A 23,826-nucleotide genomic window follows, 5' to 3' on the forward strand; every position below is an offset into this window, starting at 1 on the left:
AATTTTTATACGTTTCAATGCTCATTAAAGCGTTGAAACTTTCACCTCAACCAATTTTTATTTTAACTGGGCTGCCTCCAGGCCTAGTTACCAATTAAGCCACATTAACCAAAGCCATTAGTGGGTTTCACCTGCCCTCTCGGTTGGGCATGGGCAATTTTTCTCAGGTACATTAGTACTGTTGGTACACCAATTTTTGGGGCCCTCGCCTACAGTGTAATCCAATAAATTTTTGGCCCACCTGCATTACAGCTGACATAACATCAGCTGTGATGGGCAATGCAATGGGATATATTTATGTACCGCCGGTGGGTTCCAGGGAGCCACCCATGCTGTGGGTCCACAGGGAGTTGTAACTACATGTGTCCACTTCTAAAGAACCCCAGTCTGACTGGGGCATGCAATGTGGGCCGAAGCCCACCTGCATTAAACATGACATTACTACCTCAGCTGTGATGGGCAATGCAATGGGATATTGTTATGTACCGCCGGTGGCTTCCTGGCACCCACCCATGCTGTGGGTCCACAGGGAGTTGTAAATGCATCTGTTTCCACTTCTAAAGAACCCCAGTCTGACTGGGGCATGCAGTGTGGGCCGAAGCCCACCTGCATTAAACATGACATACTACCTCAGCTGTGATGGACAATGCAATGGGATATTTTTATGTACCGCCGGTGGCTTCCTGGCACCCACCCATGCTGTGGGTCCACAGGGAGTTGTAAATGCATCTGTTTCCACTTCTAAAGAACCCCAGTCTGACTGGGGCATGCAGTGTGGGCCGAAGCCCACCTGCATTAAACATGACATTACTACCTCAGCTGTGTTGGGCAATGCAATGGGATATTTTTATGTACCGCCGGTGGGTTCCAGGGAGCCACCCATGCTGTGGGTGCACACGGAATTCCCATTGCGGAGTTGTACCTGCCTGTGACTATACATAAAAAAACGCGGTCTGACTGGGGCATGCAGACACCTTGACAGAATGAATACTGTGTGGCACATACGTTCCCCATTGCTATGCCCATGTGTGCAGCTCCAGATGGAGGTGGCACAGGATTGTATTTCTCATTGCTTCTGTACAGCATTGTGGGCTATCGCACCGCCCCTTTTAAAGAGGGTCGCTGCCTAGCCGTGCCAACCCTCTGCAGTGTGTGCCTGCTTTTCCTGTGGCAGACTCACTTATAAATAGACATGAGGGTGGCGTGGCATGAGGGCAGCTGAAGGCTGGGCAGGGACAGTTTGGTGTGCGCTGTGGACACTGGGTCGTGGGGGGAGGGGGATTTGGCTGCATGTAACCCAGGAGAAGTGGCAGCGGAGTGTCATGTAGGCAGTGATTGTGCTTTGTTGGAGGTAGTGTGGTGCTTAGCTAAGGTATGCATTGCTAATGAGGGTTTTTCAGATGTAAAAGTTGTTGGGGGGGGGGGCCCACTCTTGCCGGTATTGTGGCTTAATAGTGGGACCTGGGAACTTGAGATGCAGCCCAACATGTAGCCCCTCGCCTGCCCTATCCGTTTCTGTGTCGTTCCCATCACTTTCTTGAATTGCCCAGATTTTCACAAATGGACACCTTAGCGAGCATCGGCGAAATACAAAAATGCTCGGGTCGCCCATTGACTTGAATGGGGTTCGTTACTCGAAACGAACCCTCGAGCATCGCGAAAATTTCGTCTCAAGTAACGAGCACCCGAGCATTTTGGTGCTCGCTCATCTCTAATTACTCATCTCTAATTAGAAGTAATGTCAGGAAATATTATTTTACTAAAAGAGTAGTAGATGCTCGGAATAAACTTCCAGCAGATGTGGCTGGAAAATCAACAATAAAGGAATTCCAATTGCCTGAGATAAATATAGATCTATCCTAAGAGAGAGAGACAAAAAGAAAATAACATAAAGACAGATTAGATATACCATGTCATCTATTTCTGCCACCAATTTTCTATATTTGCCTAAATGCCATCACATCCCACTTTTACAAATCTCTAGATCTTGTCAATCTAAAGCTATTAATGCTCTTTTCAACAATATTCTAAGATTAGGACTAGAGATGAGCGAACGTACTCGTCCCAGCTGGATGCTCGCTCGAGTATTAGGGTACTCGAGACGAGCACCAAGCGGTACTCGAGTCAATTCCATTTCCTTCCCTGCATGTTTGGCGCCATTTTCTGGCCAATAGACATGCAGGGAAGGCATTACAACTTCCTCCTGTGACGTTCCAGCCCTATCCCACCCCGCTGCAGTGAGTGGCTGGTGAGATCAAGTGACCGCCGAGTATTTAAAGCAGTCCCGCCCGCGGCTTGCCTCAGACACGTGCTGGCAGAGATTAGGGAGAGTGCTGTTCCTGCTGTTCTTGCTATAGGGAGAGTGTTAGGCTACTGTTAGCGTCTTCAAGAACCCCAACGGTCCTTCTTAGGGCCACATCTGACCGTGTGCATTACTGTTGTGGCTGCTGGGAGCAGTTTTGCACAAATTATTTTATTTCATCTCGGGCTCTGCAGGCTATTACAGCTATAGCGTTCTGAGTCTGCAGCCAATTATACAGAGTATAGGGGCAGTACTGGTGAGGCAGGGGCAGTGTTAGTGTAGAATCCTGTCAACAAGTACCCCAAAAAAGCTCCTGCTTAGGGCTACCTGTGACCAATTGCATTTTAATGCGTGGCTGCTGGGAGTTGTAGTGCCTCACTATTACCCAGCTAGGCCTTTTTGCAGCCTTGCGTATAATTTTTTTGGGACTGCAGTGTGCGTTACATAACCGCTGTGAGACTCCAACTGTACGCCAATAATTGCTTAATTTTTTACACCGCTCTGTGTATTCTGTCAACTTCATGCACAGCATGCGGCGACAGCCCCTGATAGAGGGAAAGACTTAGACACACTATCTAGGCTGTTTGCTTTTTCAACCAAATTTGAAAAAAATCTCCTTCTTAGGGCTACATGTGACCATGTGCATTATACTGTGTGGTTGCTGAAGGTTGTAGTGGCTCACTATTACCCAACTAGGTCTTTTTGCAGCCTAGCGTATAATTTTTTTCGGACTGCAGTGTGTGTTACATAACCGCTGTGAGCCTCCAACTGCAGGCCAATAATTGCTAAATTTGTTACACCGCTCTGTGTGTCCCATCAACTTCACGCACAGCGTGCGGCGACAGCCCCTGATAGAGGGAAAGACATATACGCGCTCTCTAGGCTGTTTGCTTTTTCAAACAAATTTGAAAAAAAGCTCCTTCTTAGGGCTACCTGTGACCATTTGCATTTTACTGCGTGGCTGCTGGGAGTTGTAGTGGCTCACTATTACCCAGCTAGGCCTTTTTGGAGCCTAGCGTATAATTTTTTTGGGACTGCAGTGTGTGTTACATAACCGCTGTCAGCCTCCAAATGCAGGCCAATAATTGCATAATTATTTAGACCGCTCTGTGTCTGCTCTATTCGTAATCCACCATGCTGAGGGGTAGGCCTGGAGGACGTGGACGCGGGCGAGGACGCGGAGGTCCAAGTGAGGGTGTAGGCACAGGCCGAGTTCCTTGTCCAGGAGAATCGCAGCCGGCTGCTGCGGGATTAGGAGAGAGGCAAGTTTCTGGGGTCCTCGGCTTCATATCACAATTTTTGGGTCCACGTGGTTGACCTTTATAACAAACTGAGCAGTGCGAAAAGGTCCTGCCGTGGATGGCAGAAAATGCATTCAGCAATGTATCGACCACCCAGTCTTCTACGCCATCCACTGCTGCAACTCTGAATCCTCTCGCTGCTGCTCCTGCTTCCTCCCAGCCTCCTCACTCCATGAAAATGACACATTCTGATGAGCAGGCAGACTCCCAGGAACTGTTCTCGGGTCCCGGCCTTGATTGGGAAAAAATGGTTCCTCTCTCACTAGAGGAGTTTGTCGTGACCGATGCCCAACCTTTGGAAAGTTTCCGGTGTCCGGGTAATGATGCTGGGGACTTCCGGCAACTGTCTCAAGAGCTTTCAGTGGGTGAGGAGGTCGATGATGGTGAGACACAGTTGTCTATCTGTGAGGTAGTAGTAAGGGCAGTAAGTCCGAGGGAGGAGCGCACAGAGGATTCGGAGGAAGAGCCGCTGGACGATGAGGTGACTGACCCCACCTGGTTCGCTAAGACAACTGAGGAGAGGTTTACAGAGGGGGAGGCAAGTGCAGCCACAGGATAGGTTGGAATTGGCAGTGGGGTGGCCAGGGGTAGAGGCAGAGCCAGAGCGAAGACTCCCCCCGACTGTTTCCCAAAGCACCCCCTCGCGCCAAGCCACCCAGCAGAAGCCTAGGTCTTCAAAGGTGTGGATGTTTTTCAGTGAGAGCGTGGACGACCGACGAACAGTGGTATGCAACCTGTGTCGCGCCAAGATCAGCCGGGGAGCCACCAGTACCAGCCTCACCACCACCAGCATGCACAGGCATATGATGGCCAAGCACCCCACAAGCTGGGACGAAGGCCGTTCACCGCCTCTGGGTCGCACCACTGCCTCTCCCCCTGTGCCCCAACCTGCCACTCAGATCCAACCCCCCTCTCAGGACACAGGCACGAGCACCTCCCAGCCTGCACCCACACCCTCACCTCTGCTGTCCTCGGCCCCATCCAGCAATGTCTCTCAGCGCAGCGTCCAGCTGTTGCTAGCGCAAGCGTTGGAGCGCAAGCGCAAATATGCCGCCACGCACCCGCACGCTCAAGCATTAACGTGGACATTGCCAAATTGATCAGCCTGGAGATGCTGCCGTACAGGCTTGTGGAAACAGAGGCTTTCAAAAACATGATGGTGGCGGCGGTCCCATGCTACTCGGTCCACAGTCGCCACTATTTTTTCCGGTGTGCCGTCTCAGCCCTACACAAGCACATCTCCCACAATATCAATCGTGCCCTCACCAACACGGTTACTGGGAAGGTCCACCTAACCACGGACACGTGGACAAGTACTGGCGGGCAGGGCCACTATATCTCCCTGACGGCAGATTGGGTGACTTTGGTGGAGGCTGGGACCGAGTCAGAGCCTGGGACTGCACACGTCCTACCCACACCCAGAATTGCGGGTCCTTCCTCGGTTCTGGTATGTGCGGCGGTCTATGCCACCTCCTCTAAACCCTCCCCCTCCTCCTCCTCCTCCTCCTACGCAACCTCTACCTCTTAATTAAGAAAAGAGAGCAGCACGTCATCAGCAGTCAGTGGTGCGGTGCAGCAGCACAGCGGTGGGCAAGCGTCAGCAGGCCGTGCTGAAACTACTCAGCCTAGGTGACAAGAGACACATGGCTCCCGAGCTGTTGCAGGGTCTGACTGAGCAGACGACCTCTGGCTTTCGCCGCTGAGCCTCCAACTGGGCATAGTCGTGTGTGACAACGGCCGTAACCTGGTGGCGGCTATGCAGCTTGGCAGCCTTACACACGTGCCATGCCTGGCCCACGCCTTCAATCTGGTGGTTCAGCGGTTTCTGAAAAACTACCCGCACTTGTCAGACCTGCTCGGTAAGGTACGCCACATCTGCGCACATTTCCGCAAGTCCACCACGAACGCTGCCACCCTGCGGACCCTGTAACATCGGTTTAATCTGCCAGAGCACCGGATGCTGTGCGACTTGCCCACACAGTGGAATTCTACGCTCCACATGTTGGCCAGGCTGTATGAGCAGCGTAGAGCAATAGTGGAATACCAACTCCAACATGGGCGGCGCAGTGGGAGTCAGCCTCCCCAATTCTTTACCGAGGAGTGGGTCTGGATGGCAGACATCTGCCAGGTCCTCGTAAACTTTGAGGAGTCTACCCAGATGGTGAGCGGCGATGCTGCAATCATTAGCGTCACCATTCCTCTGCTATGCCTGCTGAGAAGTTCGCTGCAAAGCATAAAGGCTGAGGCTTTGCGGTCGGAACAGGAGACGGGGAAAGAGAGTATGTTGCTTGATAGTCAGAGCACCCTCATGTCTATATCTCAGTGCGTTTTGAAGGAGGAGGAGGAGGAAGAGGGGGGTGCTCTGGGCCCACTGCAGAGGGTACCCATTCTGCTTGCCTCCCATCTGTTCAGCGTGTATGGCCTGTAGACTAGGAGGAGGAGGAGGAGGATCCTGAAAGTGATCTTCCTAGGGAAGACAGCAATGTGTTGCGCACAGGTACCCTGGCACACATGGCTGACTTCATGTTAGGCTGCCTTTCTCTTGACCCTCGCGTTAGACCCATTCTGGCCACTACGGATTACTGGGTGTACAACATTCTCGACCCACGGTATAAGGAGAACCTTTCCAGTCTCATTCCCGTAGAGGTAAGGGGTTCGAGCGTGATGCAATACCACAGGGCCCTAGTGGACAAACTGATGGTAAATTTCCCATCTGACAGCGCTAGCGGCAGAAGGCACAGTTCCGAGGACCAAGTAGCAGGGGAGATGCGGAGATCAGGCAGCATGTTCAGCGCAGGCAGGGGGACACTCTCCAAGGCCTTTGACAGCTTTATGGCTCCCCAGCAAGACTGCGTCACCACTCCCCAGTCAAGGCTGAGTCGGAGGGAGCACTGTAAAAAGATGGTGACGGAGTTCCACTGTCCTCCGTGATGCCTCAGCTCCATACAACTATTGGGTGTCAAAGCTGGACACGTGGCACGAATTTGCGCTGTATGCCCTGGAGGTGCTGGCTTGCCCTGCCGCTAGTGTCTTGTCAGAGAGGGGGTTTTTAGTGCAGCTGGGGGAATCATCATGGACAAGCGTACCCACCTGTCAACTGCCAGTGCCGACATACTTACACTCATAAAGATGAACAAGATTTCCCCAGACTTCCCTTCTCCACCAGCGGAGAGCAGCAGAACCTAAAGATTATTGTAACTGCAGATAAAAGCACTCTTCTCTATCACCGGGAAAATGGGGCATTTCTCTTTGTCAATCTGTCTCTGACATTAGTCCTCCTCCTGCTACTCCTCCTCCAGAAACAACATGTCATCGCGCTGAACGGCCAATTTTTCTGCGGCCCAACAGGCTCATCTACATCTACCAATGTTTTTACAATTTTGCTACGTTTTAAAAGTATAGAGACTGTAACATGAACCAATATTTTCAACAGGGCTGCCTTCAGGCTCGGTTACAAATTAAGCAACAGTGAGCTGTATCTTTAAAAAAATGTTTATGGGTTTCACCTGCCCTCTCGGTTGATACATTTTTCAGAGGTACACTTGTACTCTTGGTACACTTATTTTTGGTGCCCACGCCTACACTCTTATCCAACTAATTTTTCCGGCCTTCACCTACGCTCATGGTATCCCAATGTTTCAGAGGTAGGCCTATACTATTACTAGAGAAATTTTACTGGGGTCTGCCTGCCAGCCTATACTTCTGCTACAAGAAAGTTACAGGGGTCTGCCTATACTGCTGCTACAAGAAAGTTACAGGGGTCTGCCTATACTGCTGCCACTTAAATGTTACAGGGCTCTGCCTATACTTCTGCTACAGAAATGTTACGGGGATCTGTCTATAGTGTTACTACAGAAATGTTACAAGGGTCTGCATATACTTCTGCTACAAAAATGTTACTGGGGTCTGCCTATACTTCTGCCACATAAATGTTACAGGGGTCTGCCTATACTGCTGCCACAAGGATGTTACTGGGGTCTGCCAATACTGCTGCCACGTTAATGTTACAGGGGTCTGCCTATACTTCTGCTACAGAAATGTTACTGGGATCTGTCTATAGTGTTACTCCAGAAATGTTACAGGGATCTGCGTATACTTCTGCTACAAAAATGTGGCTGGGGTCTGCCTATACTTCTGCCACATTATTATTAAAGGGGTCTGCCAATACTGCTGCCATGTTAATGTTACAGGGGATCTGCCTATACTTCTGCTACAGAAATGTTACTGGGATCTGTCTATAGTGTTACTCCAGAAATGTTACAGGAGTCTACCTATACTTCTGCTACAAGAATGTTACTAGGGTCTGCCTATACTTCTGCCACGTAAATGTTACAAGGGGTCTATGTATACTTCTGCTACAAAAATGGTACTGGGGTCTGCCCATGCTTCTGCTACAGAAATGTTACAGTGGTCTGCTTACACTGCTGCTACAGAAATGTTACAGGGGTCTGCCTATACTGCTGCTACATAACTGTTACTGGGGTCAGCTTATACCTTTGCTACAGGAATATTACAGGGCTTTGTGTATACTATGGGTGCACTAAGTCTTCCCATCGCGGTGTTCTACCTATCTGGCCCCACAAAAAACCACGACTGACTAGGGCATGAATTGTGGGCCGAGGCCAACATGTATTTCCTTTCACGTAACCTCAGCTATCCGGGGCACTGCAATGGGATCTCTTTCTGTACCGTCTGTGTGTTCCTGCTAGCCACCCATGCTGTGGGTGCACACAGACTTGCCATAGCGGAGTTGTACCTGCCTGGCACTTTAAAAAAAACAAAACAGAATGTCTAGGGCATGGAGTGTGGGCCGCAGCCAACATGTATTTCCTCTCACGTAACCTCAGCTATCCGGGGCACTGCAATGGGATTTCTTTCTGTACCGTCTGTGTGTTGCTGCTAGGCACCCATGCTGCGGGTGCACACAGACTTGCCATAGCGGAGTTGTACCTGCCTGGCACTTAAAAAAAAAACAAAAAAACAGAATGTCTAGGGCATGGAGTGTGGGATGCAGCCAACATGTATTTCCTCTCACGTAACCTCAGCTATCCGGGGCACTGCAATGGGATTTCTTTCTGTACTGTCTGTGGATTCCTGCAAGCCACCCATGCTGTGGGTGCACTCAGACTTGCCATAGCGGAGTTGTACCTGCCTGTCCCCAAAACACTGACAGACTTGGGTAAGGTGCAGAGTGCAGATGGTTTACCCCTTGCGTTGTCGATGAGGTATCCGACACCCAAACAGAATGAGTAGTGTGTGGACACATGGAGTCCCCATTGCTATGTCACTTGCAGCACCTTGGGCCACACAAGGTGTTTGCTGGGACAGAGGCTGACCCATGGCCCGCTCACATACTTCCCACACCGAGTATTGCTGCATTGTGGAGATGTGTAGAAGTGCTGGGCTGGCAGCGGAGTCCTCTTTATGCCCACATTTGTGGAACAGGATTGGAATGAAGATCGAACGTCAATCTATTATCAATTCTCAACAGCATTGTGGGCTATCGCCCCCCCCCCCCTTCCTTCAAAGAGGGTCGCTGCCTGGCCCTGCCAACCCTCTGCAGTGTGTGCCTGCGGTTCCTCCTCATGGCAGACGCACTTCTAAATAGACATGAGGGTGGTGTGGCTATGAGGTCAGCGTGTGGCATGAGGGCAGCTGAAGGCTGCGCAGGGTCACTTTGGTGTGCGCTGTGGACACTGGGTCGTGCAGGGGGGGGGGGGTTTGGCAGCATGTAACCCAGGAGAAGTGGCAGGGGTGTGTCCAGCAGGCAGTGATTGTGCTTGGTTGCAGGTAGCATGGTGCTTAGCTAAGGTGTGCCTTGCTAATGAGATTTGTCCCAAGTAAAAATTGTTAGGGGGGGGGGGCACTCTTGCTGCTATTGTGGCTTAATAGTGAGACCTGGGAACCTGAGATGCAGCTCTGCATGTTGCCCCTCGCCTGCCCTATCCGTTTCTGTGTCGTTTCCATCACTTTCGTAGGTATTGCAGATTTACACAAATGAAAACCTTAGCGAGCATCGGTCATATACAAAAATGATTGAGTCGCCCATTGACTTCAATGGGGTTCGTTACTCGATACGAACACTCAAGCATCGCGGAAAGTTCGACTCGAGCAACGAGCACCCGAGCATTTTGGTGCTCGCTCATCTCTAATTAGGACCAAATGGCATCTCCATATAAAATTTTTATCAGATCTTCAGATTCCGCTTAACTGACTTGTTGCGAAAGTATAGATTCCAACATAATGAAGAGATCACCAAAGATCTTAATGTTTAAAATAAGATTTTGGAAAGATGGGAACAAGTTAGCAAAAACGTGATAAACGAAAGATTGAACGAAACCTATATTAAACTCCGCACTGGGCCAAATATGGGTTCAATATAACGTCATACTCCCAGAATCCTGACCAACCCATAAATTGTCCCAAATGTAGGATACTTTTAAATGACCTTTAGCATCATATGCAGGATTATACTCATGTTTTACTCATAAGACTTGCCAAGCAACCCAAAACTCTACTTTTTCAGTATAAGATCTGCTGACAACAGTACTGCCCGGGAGCCTGGTGTTACACCACTTGGAGTGGTCTACATTGTGCTTGTTGTTTGTTAGCTATTTAGTCATTCAAGACCCTTGGCAACCCTAAAGGCAAGCTCCTTCCATGTCTTTTTGGTTTTACACTGCTTCTTTTAATTGTATGATATCCATGCCAGTATCAGCTCTGACAGTATCAGTCATCGTTCTCTTTGGCGGCCGGGGCTTTTTTTTGCCACTGATCTTTCCAAGCATTATAGATTTTTCTAGCGACTCTCCTCACATTACATGGTCAAAATACGTGAGCCTGAGCTCGGTCATCTTCCCCTCCGGTGATATATGGGGTCCTCTGTTTGTTACTCTCACTGTCCAGAGTATACGCAGCAGCTTTCGCCAGCACCACAGCTGAAACGCATTAATCCTCCTTCTATCAGCTTTTTTCACATGGCTATGGGGAAAACGATGGTTTACACTATCCTTTGTTTAGTTGCTATACCGTTCACAGAATAGACATAATTAAAACTAAATTTTATTCAGGCTATTAAAATTAGGGCTGGAAACACAGAAAAGCTCTGTAGTACCTACATATAGAGTTTAAATAGTGTAGGGTCGTATACGTCAAGACATACACAAACCATATATATATACATAGACCAACACATCTAGTTAGTGATGGGGAGCTCCAATATGAAGGGATCCCCATACACTATTCAGAACCCAATATCATATTAACCAATATTTGGTATGAAAGAAGGGGTCCGACTTAGGGTTTGCACATCAATATGTTGGTAACATTGTTAGGTCATTACAATGGGAACACGAATGGACTAAGTAGTCAAAATATTTTTATTCATTCACCCTAAAAGATGTAAGATATGATCCTAGGGTTACAAGATTAGTTGATTCGTAATTCTAGATTTCCAGGATACAGTCTGGAATGCTTTTCACTTTTCAGGATAGGTTACTTCATAATTCAAGATAAGTTGCTTCATGGTTCGAAAGCATTTCCCTGTGACAACCAGTTCATCAGGAACCTTCAGAACCTTCTCTGAATAGAGAAAGAGGCAATGAGGACTTCCCAGGCTGGGAGGAATCAACTATAAGATATATGCATAAATAGACCAAATGTTAGTAGGCAGTTAGATAGTGAGAGAATTCTCGATCTTGTGCCAGAGGGATAGTTCAACAGGAGCTCAGTTTAGAATAGAACTCGCTGGGTTCTCAAACAATCTCTGAGACAGCAATGAGGTAATCAATTGCCGGTATCAGATCCCCAGTTTTCACTATAAACTCTTTGTGACCATTTGCCCAGTTGTAGGTCTAACAGCCGTAGCTAGGTCCCTTTGAGAAGTACTAGCACACACTGGCGTAACTATAGGGGATGCGGTTGCACCTGGGCCTAGGAGCCTTAGGAGGCCCATAAGGCCTCTCTTCTACATATAGGGAGCCTAGTACTATGAATAAAGCATTATAGTTGGGGGCCTGTAACAGGTTTTGCATTGGGGCCAGGAGCTTCACTTTATGCCTCTGCTAGCATACTATAGCAATTTCTAGGTTAGCTTGGGACAACCAGGTCCCAGAGTTAAGCTAGCCTATAACCTAAAATGCTGAAAGTAGGTTAGCTAGGCTAGGAGATAGATGAAAGCATAGCCCCAGGATGTATAAGTTCCTGCCATAAGTCTCACTATGTAGTTTAGATAGAACGGCGCAATCACCCTGCCTATCAAGATTTTGAATAGTAGACTCAAAAAATAATAAAAATATGAGATGTGGCCTACAGCCCTAATGGTGTACTATAGGCATAATATTTTGTTGCAAGGAAGGCTTGGCAAACACTTTGGATAGTGCTCCTTTTGGGAGCCTTTTCAATTGTTTGGAGATGGAATTGCTCATACATTTCGTAGATCAGAGGCCGGCACTCTGAAACCCCAGAGAATGAATCCCGAACTTCCTCCACCTCCTTTTTGGAACAACCTTCACCATCTCATGTGCCTGCCAACATCTGCATGACAGCTACTAAGGCGAAAGAATATCCTCGTCATCAGAAGACGTCTCCAACATCAGCCACTCTCTGCCAAAGCCAGAAAGTACCCAAAACACAGCTGGATAGCGCCTCGCCCCACATGTTGAATATTTATCGGTGATTACAGGGGCTAGGTTAATGATGACAGCATGATGTATTGCTAGCGAGATTTTAAGAATGTGCAAAGCCGCAGCTATAGTGAACAAAAAAAATCATTATACATCGTTACACACATAGAAAAACCAGTTCACTGTGGAAATACGTTGTGCAGGAGTGAGCATATTTGCACTTACGCTCGTGTGCAGGAGCCCTGACTGGTGTTCACTTACGCTCGTGTGCAGGAGCCCTGACTGGTGTTCACTTACGCTCGTGTGCAGGAGCCCTGACTGGTGTTCACTTACGCTTGTGTGCAGGAGCCCTGACTGGTGTTCACTTACGCTCGTGTGCAGGAGCCCTGACTGGTGTTCACTTACGCTCGTGTGCAGGAGCCCTGACTGGTGTTCACTTACGCTCGTGTGCAGGAGCCCTGACTGGTGTTCACTTACGCTCGTGTGCAGGAGCCCTGACTGATGTTCGCTTACGCTCGTGTGCAGGAGCCCTGACTAGTGTTCACTTACGCTCGTGTGCAGGAGCCCTGACTGATGTTCACTTACGCTCGTGTGCAGGAGCCCTGACTGGTGTTCACTTACGCTCGTGTGCAGGAGCCCTGACTGATGTTCACTTACGCTCGTGTGCAGGAGCCCTGACTGGTGTTCACTTACGCTCGTGTGCAGGAGCCCTGACTGATGTTCACTTACGCTCGTGTGCAGGAGCCCTGACTAGTGTTCACTTACGCTCGTGTGCAGGAGCCCTGACTGATGTTCACTTACGCTCGTGTGCAGGAGCCCTGACTGATGTTCACTTACGCTCGTGTGCAGGAGCCCTGACTGATGTTCACTTACGCTCGTGTGCAGGAGCCCTGACTGGTGTTCACTTACGCTCGTGTGCAGGAGCCCTGACTGATGTTCACTTACGCTCGTGTGCAGGAGCCCTGACTGGTGTTCACTTACGCTCGTGTGCTGGAGCCCTGACTGGTGTTCACTTACGCTCGCGTGCAGGAGCCCTGACTGATGTTCACTTACGCTCGTGTGCAGGAGCCCTGACTGATGTTCACTTACGCTCGTGTGCAGGAGCCCTGACTGGTGTTCACTTACGCTCGTGTGCAGGAGCCCTGACTGATGTTCACTTACGCTCGTGTGCAGGAGCCCTGACTAGTGTTCACTTACGCTCGTGTGCAGGAGCCCTGACTGATGTTCACTTACGCTCGTGTGCAGGAGCCCTGACTGATGTTCACTTACGCTCGTGTGCAGGAGCCCTGACTGGTGTTCACTTACGCTCGTGTGCAGGAGCCGTGACTGATGTTCACTTACGCTCGTGTGCAGGAGCCCTGACTGGTGTTCACTTACGCTCGTGTGCAGGAGCCCTGACTGATGTTCACTTACGCTTGTGTGCAGGAGCCCTGACTGATGTTCACTTACGCTCGTGTGCAGGAGCCCTGACTGGTGTTCACTTACGCTTGTGTGCAGGAGCCCTGACTGATGTTCACTTACGCTTGTGTGCAGGAGCCCTGACTGGTGTTCACTTACGCTCGTGTGCAGGAGCCCTGACTGGTGTTCACTTACGCTCGTGTGCAGGAGCCCTGACTGGTGTTCACTTACGCTCGTGTGCAGGAGCCCTGACTGGTGTTCATTTACGCTCGTGTGCAGGAGCCCTGACTGGTGTTCACTTACGCTCATGTGCAGGAGCCCTGACTGGTGTTCACTTACGCTCGTGTGCAGGAGCCCTGACTGGTGTTCACTTACGCTCGTGTGCAGGAGCCCTGACTGGTATTCACTTACGCTCGTGTGCAGGAGCCCTGACTGATGTTCACTTACGCTTGTGTGCAGGAGCCCTGACTGGTGTTCACTTACGCTCATGTGCAGGAGCCCTGACTGGTGTTCACTTACGCTCGTGTGCAGGAGCCCTGACTGATGTTCACTTACGCTTGTGTGCAGGAGCCCTGACTGGTGTTCACTTACGCTCGTGTGCAGGAGCCCTGACTGATGTTCACTTACGCTCGTGTGCAGGAGCCCTGACTGGTGTTCACTTACGCTCTTGTGCAGGAGCCCTGACTGGTGTTCACTTACGCTCGTGTGCAGGAGCCCTGACTGGTGTTCACTTACGCTCGTGTGCAGGAGCCCTGACTGGTGTTCACTTACGCTCGTGTGCAGGAGCCCTGACTGGTGTTCACTTACGCTTGTGTGCAGGAGCCCTGACTGGTGTTCACTTACGCTCGTGTGCAGGAGCCCTGACTGGTGTTCACTTACGCTCGTGTGCAGGAGCCCTGACTGATGTTCACTTACGTTTGTGTGCAGGAGCCCTGACTGATGTTCACTTACGCTCGTGTGCAGGAGCCCTGACTGATGTTCACTTACGCTCGTGTGCAGGAGCCCTGACTGATGTTCACTTACGCTCGTGTGCAGGAGCCCTGACTGATGTTCACTTACGCTCGTGTGCAGGAGCCCTGACTGATGTTCACTTACGCTCGTGTGCAGGAGCCCTGACTGGTGTTCACTTACGCTCGTGTGCAGGAGCCCTGACTGATGTTCACTTACGCTCGTGTGCAGGAGCCCTGACTGGTGTTCACTTACACTCGTGTGCAGGAGCCCTGACTGGTGTTCACTTACGCTCGTGTGCAGGAGCCCTGACTGGTGTTCACTTACGCTCGTGTGCAGGAGCCCTGACTGATGTTCACTTACGCTTGTGTGCAGGAGCCCTGACTGATGTTCACTTACGCTCGTGTGCAGGAGCCCTGACTGATGTTCACTTACGCTCGTGTGCAGGAGCCCTGACTGGTGTTCACTTACGCTCGTGTGCAGGAGCCCTGACTGGTGTTCACTTACGCTCGTGTGCAGGAGCCCTGACTGATGTTCACTTACGCTCGTGTGCAGGAGCCCTGACTGATGTTCACTTACACTCGTGTGCAGGAGCCCTGACTGGTGTTCACTTACACTCGTGTGCAGGAGCCCTGACTGATGTTCACTTACGCTTGTGTGCAGGAGCCCTGACTGGTGTTCACTTACGCTCGTGTGCAGGAGCCCTGACTGGTGTTCACTTACGCTTGTGTGCAGGAGCCCTGACTGGTGTTCACTTACGCTCGTGTGCAGGAGCCCTGACTGGTATTCACTTACGCTCGTGTGCAGGAGCCCTGACTGATGTTCACTTACGCTCGTGTGCAGGAGCCCTGACTGGTGTTCACTTACACTCGTGTGCAGGAGCCCTGACTGATGTTCACTTACGCTCGTGTGCAGGAGCCCTGACTGATGTTCACTTACGCTTGTGTGCAGGAGCCCTGACTGGTGTTCACTTACGCTTGTGTGCAGGAGCCCTGACTGGTGTTCACTTATGCTCGTGTGCAGGAGCCCTGACTGGTGTTCACTTACGTTCGTGTGCAGGAGCCCTGACTGGTGTTCACTTACGCTTGTGTGCAGGAGCCCTGACTGGTGTTCACTTATGCTTGTGTGCAGGAGCCCTGACTGATGTTCACTTACGCTCGTGTGCAGGAGCCCTGACTGATGTTCACTTACGCTTGTGTGCAGGAGCCCTGACTGATGTTCACTTACGCTTGTGTGCAGGAGCCCTGACTGGTGTTCACTTACGCTCGTGTGCAGGAGCCCTGACTGGTGTTCACTTACGCTCGTGTGCAGGAGCCCTGACTGGTGTTCACTTACGCTCGTGTGCAGGAGCCCTGACTGATGTTCACTTACGCTTGTGTGCAGGAGCCCTGACTGGTGTTCACTTACGCTCGTGTGCAGGAGCCCTGACTGGTGTTCACTTACGCTCGTGTGCAGGAGCCCTGACTGGTGTTCACTTACGCTTGTGTGCAGGAGCCCTGACTGATGTTCACTTACGCTCGTGTGCAGGAGCCCTGACTGGTGTTCACTTACGCTCGTGTGCAGGAGCCCTGACTGGTGTTCACTTACGCTCGTGTGCAGGAGCCCTGACTGGTGTTCACTTACGCTCGTGTGCAGGAGCCCTGACTGGTGTTCACTTACGCTCGTGTGCAGGAGCCCTGACTGGTGTTCACTTACGCTCGTGTGCAGGAGCCCTGACTGATGTTCACTTACGCTTGTGTGCAGGAGCCCTGACTGGTGTTCACTTACGCTCGTGTGCAGGAGCCCTGACTGGTGTTCACTTACGCTTGTGTGCAGGAGCCCTGACTGGTGTTCACTTACGCTCGTGTGCAGGAGCCCAGACTGGTGTTCACTTACGCTCGTGTGCAGGAGCCCTGACTGGTGTTCACTTACGCTCGTGTGCAGGAGCCCTGACTGATGTTCACTTACGCTCGTGTGCTGGAGCCCTGACTGGTGTTCACTTACGCTCGTGTGCAGGAGCCCTGACTGATGTTCACTTACGCTCGTGTGCAGGAGCCCTGACTGATGTTCACTTACGCTCGTGTGCAGGAGCCCTGACTGGTGTTCACTTACGCTCGTGTGCAGGAGCCCTGACTGATGTTCACTTACGCTCGTGTGCAGGAGCCCTGACTGATGTTCACTTACGCTTGTGTGCAGGAGCCCTGACTGGTGTTCACTTACGCTCGTGTGCAGGAGCCCTGACTGGTGTTCACTTACGCTCGTGTGCAGGAGCCCTGACTGGTGTTCACTTACGCTCGTGTGCAGGAGCCCTGACTGGTGTTCACTTACGCTCGTGTGCAGGAGCCCTGACTGGTGTTCACTTACGCTTGTGTGCAGGAGCCCTGACTGGTGTTCACTTACGCTCGTGTGCAGGAGCCCTGACTGGTGTTCACTTACGCTCATGTGCAGGAGCCCTGACTGGTGTTCACTTATGCTTGTGTGCAGGAGCCCTGACTGGTGTTCACTTACGCTCGTGTGCTGGAGCCCTGACTGGTGTTCACTTACGCTCGTGTGCAGGAGCCCTGACTGATGTTCACTTACGCTCGTGTGCTGGAGCCCTGACTGATGTTCACTTACGCTCGTGTGCAGGAGCCCTGACTGATGTTCACTTACGCTCGTGTGCAGGAGCCCTGACTGGTGTTCACTTACGCTCGTGTGCAGGAGCCCTGACTGGTGTTCACTTACGCTCGTGTGCAGGAGCCCTGACTGATGTTCACTTACGCTCGTGTGCAGGAGCCCTGACTGATGTTCACTTACGCTTGTGTGCAGGAGCCCTGACTGGTGTTCACTTACGCTCGTGTGCAGGAGCCCTGACTGGTGTTCACTTACGCTTGTGTGCTGGAGCCCTGACTGGTGTTCACTTACGCTCGTGTGCAGGAGCCCTGACTGATGTTCACTTACGCTCGTGTGCTGGAGCCCTGACTGATGTTCACTTACGCTCGTGTGCTGGAGCCCTGACTGGTGTTCACTTACGCTCGTGTGCAGGAGCCCTGACTGGTGTTCTGTCAAGAGCACTGAGAATCCCCACTTCTTCACTGCTTATTCTCCTGCATGTGCACAGGAGCTCCTGCCAGTCTGTCCACCGGAGGCTGCTGCTTCCTGTATTCCTTTCTTCCTAAAAAAGCCAAAGAATATCTAATCAAAGGCCTCTCACTCCTCCAACCAGTACCCCGTTCTGCACCAATGAGGGACAAGAATATATGTATTTAAACTTACTGATTAATTTAGCTCCAAAAATTTCTAACTGACAGACCGGCTCCACCGGGGATTGCAGCAGCACCCGACACACCTGGGCAGCTGCCAGGGCCCACTGAGCCAGGGTGTCCGCTTCATTTGCTGGCTAGAGATTGGTCAAAGAGGGTCCAGGCTGCTGGGTCAAGCACAGGAGTCGGATCTCCCTGATTGTAATTTGAGGGGTGTTTAATTGAAAAAAATAAAGACCAGTAATACTCACCTCCTCTAAAGCTCCCCCGCTGCTGTAATGGGTGCGCTGTCCACCACTGACTAGCGCATTGTTCGGTCATGTGACAAACACATGATTGCTGTGGTCAATTTATGACTTCAGCATTATTTAGGCCAGGGTATGTCCACAGCGATCATGTGTTCATTACATGACCGTCCGTGAGGGACAGCGTGCCCATTACAGCTGCGGGGAGCGACAGGAGAAGGGAATATGTACTGGTGTTTATTCTTTTATATGCAAGGGTATGTTGGGGGATTATTATTTAGAATGGGCAAATAGGTCATTGTTTCTAAAAGGGTGAAATAGGGTGTTATTTTTGAAAGGGGACAAAAAGGTACATTAGACAAAAGAGGCCATACTGAGTGGAGGCAAAAGGAGGTATTACTACTGAGTGGGGACCTAAAGAAGGCATTATTGCTAAGTGGGGATACTTTTACTGTGCGAGGGTCACTGTAAGCAGCGCTTACTTATAAAACATTATAACAATGAGTTCCATGAATGCTTCCTAGAACCTTTTCCATTTATTGTGGGCATATCCTGGGGTTCAGCTATTAGTTGAACAAAATAAGAATAACCCTTTAATTTACATAATCTGCATACACCATACAATAAGCTTACTCAATCAGTAGTATGAGAATTGGGAAAGAACTACAATATGAGAATGGTGAAGAGAATATTTTCCCTTTTATATCATTAGAATGTATCTTAGGCTTTATTCACCCGAGCTGTGTTTTCCTGGCCGGCCGATATATACGCGACCATCTGAGGCATTGGTTTCCAATGCATTCGTACACAATAGGCGAATTTACGGCGAGTAAAAATGTTGCACCGTAAAAGATGGAAAATATACCATACAAAATAGTTTTTGTTTTATCTTTTGACCAATATATGGCGGTTGTTCCCATAGAATCCACTGCGAGCTGAAAAAAAGGGAGGAGGAGGCAGCTTAGTAGCGTCCAATGCTGCGAAAAGGGCTCACTTGGGGGCTCTTTCACACATACATAAATATGCGACGTATTTCGAGCGTATGTTTTAAGTGCGTAACACACAGTAAAACAGCCCATTGATTTCAATGGGTTCATTCATAGCTGCGTATTTCTTATGTGACTTTCAGTCGCGTGAAAAATAAACTGCAGCGTGGCAAATGAAGTTCAATATAGATAAGCGTAAGGTTCTGCACATGGGCAGGAGAAACGGATGTCACCAATATACACTAAATGGGGTACAGCTAAGGAAAAGTGATATGGAAAAAGACCTGGGGGTACTAGAGGATTATAGATTAAACTGGAGTAACCAATGCCAGTCAGCTGCTGCAAAAGCTAATAAAGTCTTGGGGTGCATTAAAAGAGGTATAGGGGCGAGGGACGAGAACATTATCCTCCCACTATATAAGGCACTTGTCAGGCCTCACATGGAATACTGCGTACAGTTCTGGACACCGGTGCTCAGGAAGGATGTTACAGTGCTGGAGGGGGTTCAAAGAAGGGCAACTAAATTAATACATGGAATGAAGGGACTGGAATACCCGGAGAGGCACCAAAACTGGGATTATTTACCCCGGAAAAAAGACGGCTAAGGGGCGACTAAATAACTATGTATAAGTACATGAGGGGACAATACAAGGATCTCTCCCATGATCTGTTTATACCCAGGACTGCAACGATAACAAGAGGGCATCCGCTACGATTAGAGGAAAGCAGGTTTCATCACCAACACAGAAGGGGGTTCTTTACTGTAAGAGCAGTGAGACTGTGGAACTCCCTGCCTGAGGACGTGGTGATGGCAAAATCTATAGAGGAGTTTAAGAGGGACTATATGTCTTTCTAGAGTGCTATGATATTACAAGATATAGGCATTAGGTGACCAGCAGGTTGTTGATCCGGGTCTTACAGTCAGGTAGGAACTATCAAAGGTTGATCCAGGGATTATTCTGACTGCCATATGGAGTCGAGAAGAAAATTATCTTACAAAAGGGCTAATTGGCTTCTGCCTCTTGGGGTTTTGTCTTCCTCTGGATCAACAAGGGAGAGTTGAAACAGGCTGAACTAGACGGACATTGTGTTTATTCAGCCTAACGTACTATGTTATTATGTTACTATCTTGGTGTGTATTACGTACCCAAATAGCCTAATAAAATCAATGCGCATGGGTATAAAGGCAGGAAACCTGAGTATTCGCTGTGTATTTTGGGGATAAAATCTATAGGATTTTGTGCATTTTTTTAGGCAGAATCATGCAGAGAATCAGCGTATTTTGGTCCATGAATACGCTGCGTATTTACCAACTGAAATACGAAATATGGCTGTGTGAAAGAGCTTTTAATTGAGTTAATAGGCTTTAGATGATATCAGTAAGTAGGTTAAACATTCATGGTTTAGATAGAAAGCATAAATGCATTTCAAAAGCTTTCATTGTTTCCTTCCTCATATATTATAGAGAGCGAGCGGCATATCAGCGCTTGACAAGATGACACGAATACATTAGAATGGAATTAACAATATATCAATAATAAATCCATATGCACTATCGTTGGCTCGCTGGCTGACAGCTGACTTATTATATAGCATATGTACATTATGTCTCATTTACATTGTTGTCATGTGAACTATTATTTATGGATATGATGATCAATAAGAAGCCAAATCTGCAGAGTAAATAAACTACTTTCTGAAATGGCGCTTTGCTCCTGTTACGAGATATGATATTTTACAGATGAGCCTCCTGTCTCCTTCCCATGAATATGACAAAGTGTCCGAAATTAAACTTACTTTTTCATTTTTTTAAACAGACAGCTATATATCTGAGGTGCTAATTAGCCATCAAGCCCTCATTGATATTTCCTCACCGCTCGCATTAGTATTAGACAGCTTGACACGTCTATCTGTATCCAATCCTTTTGGCTTGTTAATTCAGTTGCGACTGTAATGATTTGAAAAGAGTAAAATAATAGGTATGGAAGGGAAAAAACATAGTTCCCAGCGACAGCGGCGGCGTATTTAGAGCCCGGATTTCACACTGCAAGTCTAAGACCCGCATCACCAAGAAAAATAATCCAGTGACAGCGTTTTCATTAGTAACTCACATCCTTACAATGATGTTCTAATCCATTGCATAATATTAAATGTTGTTTCCGAGAAGCGTTATATGAAATGATTACCTGGTGCTTAAAAAAAGGTGCTTATTTTGGAGAAATGACAGATTTGGAAGAGCTTTCCAATGAGCTGTGCTTTATTTGGTAACAGTAGTCGCAGCCTTAGTGCCAATTTTCTGCTGTTTAAGCTTATTATCTAATTGCATGCTTGCATTGACTTTAGAAACAGCATGACATTAAGTCAGACTTGTGCCTACATTCTGCACTAGTGGAATATTCAATTATTTGTTCTGACTTGTGTAATTCCCTGTATTCCAAGCTTGTTAATGTCATTACAGGACTGAAATAAAGTGATTATTCTAAATGAGTATTTATCCGCTAGGATATGCAAGTGTGTCATCCCCCTCTGCCCACACACTTCTCCTCATTTCGTCTTTCTGTCATCTACTAGTGGAATGATTATGGCTTTCGCTCCCCCCCCTTGGTAACATTGCAGGTGCTTTCTGAGAGACCTTGTCATTTTGCATGTGTGTATGTAAAATAAAATGAAAAAATTGCAACCTCGCAAGCAGCAACAGCACAGTTACAGTTAATGACCACTACTTCCACTCACAGTCAGTGATGACAGCTTGAACTAACTGATAATGGCATGCCTGCTGTTGAGTCGCCCACTTATGTTATTCCTCTTGACATGATTTTGGAGAAGGCCTAATTTTTTTGACATTTGACCATGCAAATTTGAGTCCTGATACATTATTCTGCATTTACATTCTCCTAGTGCTGCTGTTTAAAATGTGCTACAAGCTGTGGGAGCCCAGCTAATAAAGGCCATTGAATGAAAGGAAGTTAAATATGAATGTTAGAGGCAGACTTTAACTGAAGAACTTGCTTGTAAAGTTCAAAGATGACCTTCTGGAAATGCTGGCATGCAAATCAAAGCAAACTAACTTCCAAACCATATTTTCTCTTTAGAAAAAAAGCCATGCCTTTCAGAATAATGAATTATTAAATGATTGTTTTATACCATTCAAAGTAGGGCAGGGATGTTTTATATTTATATATTATTATTTTATTCCATAAAATGCGCGATCCACTTGAATAAAAGTATTGGCAGCTCATTTACATTGAAGCGGCTGTGTTACAGCATGTTCTGGATTGTGGGGCTTCATATTACAAATTAGAATACCATAAATGAGCGATTGCAAAATACTGTTGTCTTCAGAGGGAAGCCAGATTAATAGGCCGGCCATATAATTAGACTATTATCGCAATGCCAGATAATTCAGTCAGGGCCATATAGTGTTAGAACAGGATAGCATTACGTATGATACCAGTCAGAGAGGTGTTGTGGCTACTGGAGGCACTGAACGTAATATAACATGTTGACGTACCTTTATTATTGGTTCTGGGCCAGAATTCTGCCCTACGATGAGCCGCTTTATTGGGGCAAATCCATTTAGACAAATTTACTATTGATTTGTTTCAAAAAGAATAGATGTTGTGCCTCAGTGGAGACTTTTTACAAGTGTCTAGAAAAGGGGGCCAGGTTCGAGTGGCTCGAGCTCTCTAGACAGATTTATCAGTTGAAAATTTTAAAAAATGCTCCAATTTTAAAACCAAGCTCCTTCACTGGTTGGTGGTGTAAAAACCGTGGAAACATCCTTAGAGATTTTTGAATATGCAAAAAATGTATCGACATCGGGTGCCTTTTTGAAAGATTGGTCACAAATAATGACGATGCTTCTTCTAGGAAATCGTAAAAAAATACCTCGCATGAGTAATTCCTCCAATAATGTTATACAAGGAGCGCAATCTCATTAGTCTGCTGATCTATTTCATAAATGCTTATCACAAACCTGCTAGTAGCTCTGACTTGTTCTTAACTTCTGAGGGATCAAGTCATTTTTGGTATTGAGCACTAGAAAAAAATTTCAATTCTTATGTAACATAGTACGTAATTCTGAAAAAATACATATGGCTGAGGCCGCGGTCCTGAGCCAATCACAGCAATCTCTTGCTGGAGGCAGGGTATTCAAGCCCCATTACCAGAAAGAAAATGCTCTGTCACTGCTGAGGATGACACAGAAGACTGCCGGAGTGCCTGGACAGCAACAAGAGGGACCGAGACAGTGCCTGATAGATAAGATAAGTATTAAGACACCCCCCAAAAATAAGACATTGTGCCTCTTTTGGGGCAAACATTAATATAAGACTTAGGCATTAGCACTAGCTCATAGGAGCAGGCTTTATATTCATCCTATAATTTTCAATGAGAAGACAGTTTATTCAAGTGTTGGATTTTCAATGGATTGTCTAATGATATTGGTAGTTCTTATCTTGGTTTGAGGTCAGCTTGGGATCATTGACCTGTTGAAAGGTCCAATGATGACCAATCTTCAGCTTCCTCACAGTAGGCATAATGTTTTCTCCTAGAATTTCCTGATACTTGATTGAATCCATCTTGTGCTCCACACATTGCAGGTTTCCAGTGTCAAAGAAAGCAAAGCAGCTGCAGAGCATCACTGAGCCACCGCCATGCTTCACTGTAGCATCACTGAGCCACCGCCATGCTTCACTGTAGCATCACTGACCCACCGCCAGGCTTCACTGTAGCATCACTGAGCCACCGCCATGCTTCACTGTAGGCAGGAGGTTCTTATCAGCAAATGCCTTGTTCTTCC

This window comes from Eleutherodactylus coqui, chromosome 9 (assembly GCF_035609145.1).
Source record: "Eleutherodactylus coqui strain aEleCoq1 chromosome 9, aEleCoq1.hap1, whole genome shotgun sequence".
Classification (NCBI taxonomy): domain Eukaryota; kingdom Metazoa; phylum Chordata; class Amphibia; order Anura; family Eleutherodactylidae; genus Eleutherodactylus; species Eleutherodactylus coqui.